Consider the following 11,705-nt stretch of genomic DNA (forward strand, 5'->3'; position numbering starts at 1 on the left):
TAGCTTGGATTCCTCGGTCAATTCTTGCGTCATATACGCAGATGTGAGGTCTAATTTTGAGAAAAGTTTACCTCCAGCCAATGTGGCAAATAAGTCCTCCGCTCTGGGCAGCGGGTACTGGTCCTGTAGGGAGACTCTGTTTATGGTAGATTTGTAGTCTCCACAGATTCGTACGGATCCATCAGGCTTCATGACTGGGACGATGGGACTTGCCCAGTCGCTAAATTCCACAGGTGATATAATGCCTTCCCGCAGAAGCCTGTTTAGTTCCGTGTTCAATCTTTTCCCTCATCACATAGGGTACAGCTCTGGCCTTGTCTAGCATCCTGTGTGATGTAGATTTTGACTTTCGCCGCTTTGAAAGTGCCCACACCTGGCTGAAAGAGATGTTCAAATCACTTTATAACTGTTGAGCAGGAGGTCCGTTCCTCTAATGACATGCTGTGAACTCCTTGTTCCATTATTTCGTTAGTTGTCATACCTGCATTGTAAATCAACCTCGTTTCTTCTTCCCCTGCCAAGAATGTCTGTGCAACCAGTGCTGCTGCCTCTAAGGTCAGGTTCTTGGTCTCTACGAGCTTTTGGAATATGCCTGCGTGGCCTATTCCTTCAATGAAAAAGTCTCTCAGCATTTCTCTCCTCAGTTCATCGGAGAACTCACATAAACTAGCCAACCTCCGAAGTTCTGCCACAAAGTCGGGTATGCTCTGGCCCACACAGCGTCTGTAGTTGTAGAACCTGTGTCCTGTGCTTATATACCTGTCTCTTGCCTGGTGGTAAGGTATGCTGGTGGTTACAGGTCATATCTTATTACAGTTATGTATAGCATGTTAGGATACAGTTATATATATAATAATATAAGATACATGATAGTGAAGCTATGAATTCTTAAGCAAAGAACCCATGAAGCAAATACATTACAGTGTTACTGAGCTGCAATGTCTCATCAGAGCTGTAATATTTGGAATAATCTGTTGTTGAGAATCAGAGGCTCAAAGTGTTCAACAGGTGCGAGTTTGAAAAGAGAAGATGAAATAAATCAGGACAGAGGTGATTCTACACTTGGGATTTACAAGCCTGAGGATGGGAGGATCTCCCCTATTGTTATTTCCCATGATATCTGGGATGTCCTTGTCTGAAAGTCTCTGCTCCTATGCAATGCCCAAAGTCTCTCTGTGCTGCCTTCCCTGCTATCAGTTATCACATTGTGTGTGAACCTGCGGTAATCATTTTCTCAAAATCCAATTGCTGCCAACCTTCATCAAACCTGCTGACAAGGGTGGCGCTGTTGTTGTTTGGCGAACCGACCTCTATCTTGCAGAGGCTGATTGCCAACTCTCTGACACCTCCGCCTACCTCCCCCTTGACCATGACCTCATTACTGAACATCAAGCCATAATTTTCCAGACCGTCACTGACCTCATCTCCTCTGGAGATCTTCCCTCCACAGCCACCAACCTCATAGTTCCCCAACCCCGCACAGTCCGCCTCAACCTCCTTCCCAAGATCCACAAACAGGACTTCCTCGGTAGACCCATAGTTTCAGCCTGTTCTTGCCGCACAGAACTTATTTCTTCCTATCTCGACTCTATTTTTTCTCCCCTTGTCCACTCTCTTCCCACCTACATCCGTGACTCCTCCGATGCCCTCCTTCACTTTAACAGTTTCCAGTTTCTCGGCCCCAACTGTCTCCTTTTCACCATGGACGTTCAATCCCTCCACACTTCCATGCCCCACCAGGATGGCCTGAGAGCTCTCCACTTCTTCCTCGAGCAGAGGCCCAACCAGTTCCCATCCACCATCATCCTCCTCCGGCTGGCTGAACTTGTTCTCACATTGAACAACTTCTTTAATTCCACTCACTTCCTCCAAATTAAAAGTGTTGCTATGGGAACCCTCATGGGGCTGCCTTTTCGTGGGATATGTGGAACATTCTTTGTTCCAGTCCTACTCGGGTCCCCTCCCTCACCTCTTTTTCCAGTACATTGATGACTGGGTCGGTGCCGTTTCCTGCTCTCGCCCTAAACTTGAAAATTTCATTCACTTTGCATCCAATTTCCACCCTTCCTTCACCTTCACCTGGTCCATCGATTCTCCCTTCCCTTCTTCGACTTCTGTGTCTCCATCTCTGGGGATAGGCTATCAATCAGTATCCACTATAAGCCCACTGACTCCAACAGCTACCTGGATTACACTTCCTCCTACCCTACTCCCTGTAAGGACTCCATTCCATTCTCCCAGTTTCTCTGTCTCCGTCGCATCTGCCCTGACGACGCCACCTTTCACACTAGTGCTTCTGACATGTCTTCCTTTTTCCTCAGCAGAGGATTCCCCTCCGCCGTGGTTAACATGGCCCTCGAGTGCGTTCTATTTCCCGCACCTCTGCTCTCACCCCTTCCCCTCCCTCTCAGAACGACGACAGTGTTCCCTTTGTCCTCACCTTTCACCCCACCAGCCTCCACATTCAACGGATCATCCTCCGCCATTTCCACCACCTCCAGCGTGATCCCACCACCAATCACATCTTCTCCTCCCCCCCTCTCAGCATTCCAAAGGGACCGCTCCCTCCTTGACACCCTGGTCCATTCCGCAGTCACCCCCAGCACCCCCTCCCCTTCCCACACACCTTCCTGTGCAAGCGCAGGAGATAAAAACATAAGAACATAGGAACATAAGAAATAGGAACAGGAGTAGGCCATACGGCCCCTCGAGCCTGCTCCGCCATTTAATAAGATCATGGCTGATCCGATCATGGACTCAGCTCCACTTCCCTGCCCACTCCCTATAACCCCTTATTCCCTTATTGTTTAAGAAACTGTCTATTTCTATCTAATGTATTCAATGTCCCAGCTTCCACAGCTCTCTGAGGCAGCGAATTCCACAGATTTACAACCCTCTGAGAGAAGAATCTCTTCTTTCCAAATACTCTCCAGTTCTGACAAAGGATCGTCGACCCGAAACGTTAACTCTGCTTCCTCTCCACAGATGCTGCCTGACCCGCTGAGATTTCCAGCATTTTCTGTTTATTTTCCAATTGCCGCCAGTTGTTCTGTTTCTATGAAATGTAAAAGAGATTCTATTTCCACCAGCGGGCGAGTCCATTGAGACTCTTCACCTCATCTTTCTATGAGGCACTTTACAGCCTTCTGGCCTTAATAGTGAATTTAACAACTTTAGATCTTAGCCACTTTCTCGTGGACATTCTGTAACCATTTACACCTTCTCTGGACCCATCTTTTATTTCTATACTTGCCCCATTTCACCTCATTTTGTCTTGCTTTTGGCATTTAATGATCGGAGTATTGATACCACTGTGGCAGCCAATGAGTTGGAGGAGGGGTGGGTCTTACTGCAGGACTTATGGCGAACAGATTGGATACAGAGACACTGAGAAGGTGATATGAGAAATGAGAGGTTATACCTATCAGGAAATGTTGAACAGACTGGGGCTCTTTCATCCAGAAAAGTGAAGACCGAGGGGTGACCTGATAGAGGTCTTTAAGATTAGGGTAGACGTAGAGACGACGTTTCCACTTGCAGGAGAGACCAGCACTAGGGGCCATAAAATTAAGATAGTCACTAATAAATCTAAAAGGAAATTCAGGAGAAACTTCTTTACCCAAAGAGTGGGTAAAGTGTGGACCTGGATACCACAAGGAGTAGCTGAGGCAAATAGTTCAAATGTATTAAAGGGGAAGCTAGATAAACACATGAGGGAGAAAGGAATAGAAGTATATGTTGATGGGGTTACATGAAGAAGGGTGTGAGGATGCTTGCCTGAAGCATAAATATCGGCATGGACTTGTTGGGTCGAGTAGCCTATTTCTCTGCTGTGAATACGATGTAATGACTATAGCAAAGTCTCCCAATTAAAGCAGGATTATTCCTCCAGCAAAATGCAATGAGTGGAAGACAGTTACATAACAACAACTTGTATTTATATAGCGCCTTTAACGTATATAAAGGCGCTATATAAATACAAGGAGTATTATGAGAGAAAACATTTGACACCGAGTCGCATAAGTAGAAGTTGGCGCAGGTGACCAAAAGCTTGGTCAAAGAGATATGTTTTAAAGAGCGTCTTGAAGGAGCAAAGGGAGGTAGAGAGGCGGAGAAATTTAGGCAGGGAGTTCCAGAGCTTGGGGCCTAGGCAACAGAAGGCACAGCCACCAATGGGTGAGCGATTATAATCAGGGATGCTCAAGAGGGCAGAATTAGAGGGGCGCAGATATCTTGGGGGGTTGTGGGGCTAGAGGAGATTACAGAGATAGGGAGGGGCAGTGCCATGGAGGGATTTGAAAATAAGGATAAACACTTTGAAATCGAGGTGTTGCATAACCAGAAGCCAGTGTAGATCAGCGACAAAATAAATGGCCTGATTATCTGTTTTGGCGGAGCAGGTTATGGTATTAATTTTGGGCAGGACACTAGGCAAACTTCCCTGCTCTTCTTCAGAAAAGTTTTTTTTATTCATTTATGGGATTTGGGTGTCACTGCCAAGGCCAGCATTTATTACCCATTCCTAATTGCCCTTGAGAAGGTGCTGGTGAGCCCACTTCTTGAACCGTTGCAGCCCATGAGGTGAAGGTACTCCCACAGTGCTGTTAGATAGGAAGTTCCAGGATTTTGCCCCAGTGACAATGAAGGAACAGTGATATATTTCCAAGTCAGGATGGTGTGTGACTTGGAGGTGAGAGTGTTCGCATACACCTGCTGCCCGTGTCCTTCTAGGTGGCAGAGGTCACAGGTTTCGGAGATGCTGTCGAAGAAGCCTTGGTGAGTTGCTGCAGTGCATCTCGTAGATGGTACACACTGCAGCCACGGTGCGCCAGTAGTGGAGGGTGCGAATGTTTGAGGTGGTGGATGGGGTGCCAATCAAGCGGACTGCTTTGTTCTGGAGGGTGCAGAGATTCTTGAGTGTTGTTGGAACTGCACTCATCCAGGTAAGTGGAGAATATTCCACCACACTCCTGACTTGTGCCTTGTAGATGGTGGAAAGGCTTTTGGGAGTCAGGAGTTGAGTCACTCGCTGCAGAATACCAAGCCTCTGACCTGCTCTGGCAGCCACAGTATTTATGTAGTTGGTCCAGTTAACCTTCTGGTCAATGGTGACCACCCAGGATGTTAATGGTGAGGGATTTGATGATGGTAATGCAGTTGAATATCAAGGGAGGTGGTTAGACTCTCTCTTGCTGGAGATGGTCATTGCCTGCCACTTGTATGGCATTAATGTTACTTGCCTGAATTTTGTCTGGGTCTTATTGCATGCGGACTGCTTCATTTTTTGAGAAGTTGCGAATGGAACTAAGCACTGTGCAATCATCAGCTAACGTCCCCACTTCTGACCTTATCATTGAGGGAAGATCATTGATGAAGCAGCTGAAGATGGTTGGGCCTAGGACACTGCCCTGAGGAACTCCTGCAGCGATGTCCTGAGGCTGGGATGATTGGTTGCCAACCATCACAACCATCTTTCATCCAAAACTCAGCAGCCTGTGTCCTAACCCGCACCAAGTTCAGATCACGCATCACCCCTGTGTTTTCTGACCTACATTGGCTCCCAGTTAAACAACGCCTCGATTTCAAAATTCTCATCCTTGTTTACAAATCACTCCGTGGACTTGCCCCTCCCTATCTCTGTAATCTTTTTCAGGCTCACAATCCCCCGAGATGTCTGTGCTCCTCAAATTCTGGCTTATTGATCATCCCTCATTATAACTGCTCAATCATCGGTGGACGTGCCTTCAGCTGCCTGGGCCCTAAAGTCTGGAACACCCTCTCTAAACCTCTACACCTCTCTACCTCTCTTTCCTCCTTTAAGATGCTCGTTAAAACCTACCTCTTTAAACAAGCTTTTGATCATCTGCCTTAATTTCTTCTGTGGTTCAGTGTCAAATTTATCTGTTTGTCTGTAACACTGTTGTGAAGCGCCTTGGGTCATTTTACTACATTAAAAGCGCTATATAAATACAAGTTATTATTATTATTATTATCTTCCTTTGTGCTAGGTATGAATCCAGCTAGTGGAGAGTTTTCCACCAAATCCCATTGACTTCAGTTTTACTAGGACTCCTTGATGCCACACTCGGTCAAATGCTGCCTTTATGTCAAGGGCAGTCACTGTCACCTCACCTCTGGAATTCAGCTCCTTTGTAAATATTTGGACCAAGGCTGTAATGAGGTCTGGAGCTGAGTGATCCTGGCAGAACCCAAACTGAGCATCGGTGAGCAGGTTATTAGTGAGTAAGTGCTGCTTGATAGCACTGTTGATGACATCTTCCATCACTTTGCTGATGATTGAGAGTAGGCTGGATTTGTTGTGCTTTTTGTGGACAGGACATACCTGGGCAATTTTCCACTTTGTCGGGTAGATAGTGCCATGGGATCTTTCTTGTTCACGTCCACCCCAGCCTTAGAGTAACGCATCACCTCAAAGGTGGCGCCTCGAAAAATGTAGATCTCCTTCAGTGCCAACCTGAAGAATCAGCTTACATTATGTACTCAGATCTGTACTCGGGCTTGAACCCACAAGCTTCTGACCCGCAGGATAGGGCGTTAGTTACTGGACCCGTAATCCAGAGGCCAGGAATAGTAATCTAGAAAGTGTCACCAATTGTGGTCTGGATTTTTTTGCTCACCATCCTATGATTTTCCTGTTCATTGTTGATTAGTGAGTGCACTAGTGGGAAAGCTTGCCTATAACAGTTTGGTCGAAGTATTGAGCAGCTGCCACATGACATTGATTGCTTCAACCTGATCTAATCGTTATTATTTAAAATATCATTTGGTTATTTAATCATCATCATCGGCAGTCCCTCGAAATCGAGGAAGACTTGCCTCCACTCCAAAAGTGAGCTCTCAGGTGACTGAACAGTCCAATATGGGAATTATAGCCTCTGTCACAGGTGGGACAGACAGTTGCCGGAGGAAAGGGTGAGTGGGGAGTCTGGTTTACCGCATGCTCCTTCCACTGCCTGTGCTTGGTATCTGCATGCTCTCGGCGATGAGACTCGAGGTGTTCTGCGCCCTCCCGGATGCTCTTCCTCCACTTAGGTCGGTCTTTGGCCAGGGACTCCCAGGTGTCAGTGGGGATGTTGCATTTTATAAAGGAGGCTTTGAAGGTGTCCTTGAAACACTACCTCTGCCCACCTGGGGCTCGCTTGCCGTGTAGGAGTTCCGAGTGGAGCGCTTGCTTTGGGAGTCTCGTGTCGTGCATGCGAACAATGTGGTCCGCCCAACGGAGGTGGTCGAGTGTGGTCAGTGCTTCGATGCTGGGGATGTTGGCCTGGTCGAGAGCACTAACGTTGGTGCGTCTGTCCTCCCAGGGGATTTGCAGTAATATATTTAATATATTGATTTGGACAGACCATGGAAAAAAAAATCTTTCTTAGGATGTGTGGGTGTCGCTGGCAAGGCCGGCATTTATTGCCCATCCCGAGTAACCCTGTGAGGAGGTGGTGGACCTTCTTCTGAAAAGACTGGAGTCCATGTGGTGAAGGTATTTTGACAGTGCTTTTTTTATATAATGGTTCGAGACGGCTGACTGACTTTGCAGGAAAGTGTCAACCACGTTGGTGTGTGGCTGGAATCACATATAGGCCAGAGAGCAGGTTTAATTTTATAATGGAAATGAGTGAGCAAGTTGGGTTTTTATGACAATCAACAGCTTTGTGGTCTCTTTTACTGATACCAGCTTTTTCTGTATCCAGATTGTTGTGAATCTCCTTTTAAACCTTCAATACTGAGTTCCCATTGGAAGTGTTAAAATTTACACGTATCTGTTACGGCAGATGTGATTTTATATTTTTAGCAATGGAGCTAAACGGTTCTGGTGGCTTTGATGCAATGATAGGTGGTGCTACTAATGAATGTTTGCATCACATTCAATATAAAACCCTCTCAAATAAAATTACTCAATGATGTGGGCTGCATTAACTAACTAGTTAACGGGTGGTGGGATGGGAGGGGAAGGTTATATAGTCAAGGAACATCAGAGGTTGAAGTTCAGTTCAGCTAAATTGAATGTTCCCAATCATGAAGAATTGCAGAAAAATCTGGGAGAAACCTAGGGATATTAATTCCAAAGACGGACTCATCATTAGTGACAAAAAAAAACTGGAAAACTGAAGCAAAAATAGAAACACTTCATTTTGACAAAGGGTTTTCTCCACAGAGTCTTACTGATTTGCCATTATTTTGCTCATCATTAGTGATACTTGGATGCCAGTAATAGCAGTTGCCTAGGCAAAGTCTCAAAGATTTATGTTAACTTGCCATTCATTACACTAGTTGTTGTTTCAGTAGTGATGCATTTGTTGCCAATTAACAGCTTGCCTCTAGCTATTTTTGACAATTCTGAAAATGTTGCTTGCAAGACTTTTGAAACATAAGGAGCTCCCAGCACGGAGCGGCATAGCAGGGAATGCATCTTGGGAAACTGCGAACATATAGGCTTCATGATTTTTCTGTCCATTCATGCGGAATGCCTGCATTTTTCGGAGATGTATTTGGATTTTCAACAGACCAGCCAGAAGATTCCTTTCCCAAAAGTTACTTTAACAATCACTCTTCCACAATGAATGCCCTCCCACAGTTCACAGAGACACTGTACCCCAACCGAAGGGAGACCTTATTGAGGTGTATACAATTCTGAGGGGCCTAGATAGAGCGGATAGGAAGGACCTGTTTCCCTAAGCAGAAGGGTCAACTAACAGGGGGCATAGATTTAAAGTAATTGGTAGGAGGTTTAGAGGGGATTTGAGGGGAATGTTTTTCTCCGAGGGTGGTGGGGATCTGGAACTCACTGCCTGAAAGGATGGTAGAGGCAGAAAAAGTACTTGGACGTGTATTTGAAGTGCCGTAACCTACAGGGCTACGGACCAAGAGCTGGAAATTCAGATTAGGCTGGATAGCTCTTTGTCAGCCAGCGCGGACACAATGGGCCGAAATGGCCTCCTTTCATGCTGTACATTTCTATGATTCTATGAACCAATTCTGCACCCTGTCACAGAGAGGTGGTCTCTCTTCTGCCAACCTTTGGTCATATAATTACTCATCTCCCACTCCCTCCACAAGCATTGTCAGCTGTGGCTCAGTGGGTAGCACTGTCGTCTCTGAGTCAGAAGGTTGTGGGGACAAGTCCCACTCCAAAGATTTGTACACAAAATCCAGGCTGGCACTCCAGTGCAGTGGTGAGGGAATGCCGTAGGAAAAAGGTGCCATCTTTTGGATGAAATTTTAAACTGAGGTCCTTTCGGCTCTCTCAGGTGGGAATAAAAGATTCCATGGCACTATTTTGAATAAGAGGAGAGGAGGTCTTCCTGGTGTCCTGGCCAATGCTTATCCCTCCACCAACATCACTAAAAAGAGATTATCTGGTCATCAGCACAATGCTGTTTGTGGGATCGTCTTGCCACATTTCCTACATTACAACAGTGATTATCCTTGGGGACATTCTACGGTCATGAAAAAAGATCTTAAAGTGCAAGTCTTTCTTTTTCACAATTCAAACAAGCACACTGGTTCAGGTTGGCATCGTTAACCTTGTTCTCTCCCTCAAGTGAACCTGTTCCCCTTTAACCTAGTTTAACCAGTTAGTTTTTTTCCCTCGCCAACCTCCTCAGTTAATATTGGCACTCTCCCCACCCCACCCCATCTGAGTTAAAATTGGAAATTTCCTTCCTGTCTAATCCCAAAACGATATCCCAGGCGTTGAGCCTCTTTCCCTCAAATCACCACTATCAGCCTTTTCTCCTTTCACTCATTCCCTCATTACCACCCATTTTTTCCCTCCTTACCCTTAACTTCTCCTTCTGCTTTTAGAGCTGCGCTTACCTCAGTGATTTTTTTTTTTTTTTTTAATTCATAGCCAATCGTTCCAATTCTTTGTCAAATCACAAACGCCAGAGGTCACCTTGCACATGCCAAGGATCACTCTGCGCCAATGCTCTTAGCCAAAAGGCCTAGAGCCACTGCACCGTTCCTGGAAGTATAATGTGGATAAATGTGAGGTTATCCACTTTGGTGGTAAAAACAGAGAGACAGACTATTATCTGAATGGTGACAGATTAGGAAAAGGGGAGGTGCAAAGAGACCTGGGTGTCATGGTACATCAGTCATTGAAGGTTGGCATGCAGGTGCAGCAGGCGGTTAAGAAAGCAAATGGCATGTTGGCCTTCATAGCAAGGGGATTTGAGTACAGGGGCAGGGAGGTGTTGCTACAGTTGTACAGGGCATTGGTGAGGCCACACCTGGAGTATTGTATACAGTTTTGGTCTCCTAACCTGAGGAAGGACATTCTTGCTATTGAGGGAGTGCAGCGAAGGTTCACCAGACTGATTCCCGGGATGGCGGGACTGACCTATCAAGAAAGACTGGATCAACTGGGCTTGTATTCACTGGAGTTCAGAAGAATGAGAGGGGACCTCATAGAAACATATAAAATTCTGACGGGGTTAGACAGGTTAGATGCAGGAAGAATGTTCCCAATGTTGGGGAAGTCCAGAACCAGGGGTCACAGTCTAAGGATAAGGGGTAAGCCATTTAGGACCGAGATGCGGAGGAACTTCTTCACCCAGAGAGTGGTGAACCTGTGGAATTCTCTATCACAGAAAGTTGTTGAGGCCAATTCACTAAATATATTCAAAAAGGAGTTAGATGAGGTCCTTACTGCTAGGGGGATCAAGGGGTATGGCGAGAAAGCAGGAATGGGGTACTGAAGTTGAATGTTCAGCCATGAACTCATTGAATGGCGGTGCAGGCTAGAAGGGCCGAATGGCCTACTCCTGCACCTATTTTCTATGTTTCTATGTTTCTATGTACTGCAATACCAGGTTCATGCCATGGAGGTGGATGGGTCAGGTCCCCCACACACACCTCCGTGGAGGTGGATGGGTCAAACCTCCCCACCCACCTCCTGTTTCCAAAAATGCAAGCATATACCTTCCTGACCAGGGAGGAACCACCCTGGGGTCATGGTGGCTGGTCAGAAACGGTACTACACTTGATCTTAGCCAAAAGGCCGAGAAGTGCGCTTACCTCAGTGATGCTCTAATGGATGGGAAAAGGCACTTGTCTCAAGTGTCGCTCTACTGCCACCAGTGAGGGGGATTCCCATCTCTGCATACTCATGTAGGATGGGGAGGCACTAAAGGGAGAAGCATATATCACCATTCCCACTGGCTGAACTGTGAGCGTACAGTTTGATCCTGGGAATAAAAGTGGGTATATGGCTTTTACCCATGTATCATCATCATAGGCTGTCTCTCGAAATCAAGGAAGACTTGCTTCCACTCTAAAAGTGAATTCTCAGGTGACGGAACAGTCCAATGTTCTGTCACCTGAGTCCAATGTGGGAATTACAGACTCTGTAACAGGTGGGACAGACAGTGGTTGAAGGAAAGGGTGGGTGGGGAGTCTGGTTTGCCGCACGATCCTTCCGCTGCCTGCACTTGTTTTCTGCATGCTCTTGGCGACGAGACTCGAGGTGCTCAGCTCCCTCCCGGATGCTCTTCCTCCACTTAGGGTGGTCTTTGGCCAGGGACTCCCAGGTGCCAGTGGGGATGTTGCACTTTATCAAGGAGGCTTTGAGGGTGTCCTTGAAACGTTTCCTCTGCCCACCTCGGGCTCACTTGCCGTGTAGGAGTTCCAAGTACAGCACTTGCTTTGGGAGTCTTGTGTCAAGCATGCGAACAATGTGGTCCATC

At 46.5% G+C, this 11,705-nt stretch overlaps 1 non-coding gene across 1 annotated transcript; it reads right to left on the reverse strand.

Annotated features, from left to right (window-relative positions):
• Positions 1-10,836: 10,836 nt before the first annotated feature.
• On the reverse strand, positions 10,837-11,032 carry LOC139264825 (U2 spliceosomal RNA). The gene has a single exon (XR_011593415.1). It is a non-coding gene; the product is annotated as a U2 spliceosomal RNA (small nuclear RNA).
• Between the last annotated feature and the right edge of the window lie 673 nt (positions 11,033-11,705).

The sequence above is a fragment of the Pristiophorus japonicus genome, chromosome 5 (genome assembly GCF_044704955.1).
Source record: "Pristiophorus japonicus isolate sPriJap1 chromosome 5, sPriJap1.hap1, whole genome shotgun sequence".
In the NCBI taxonomy this organism is placed as follows: domain Eukaryota; kingdom Metazoa; phylum Chordata; class Chondrichthyes; family Pristiophoridae; genus Pristiophorus; species Pristiophorus japonicus.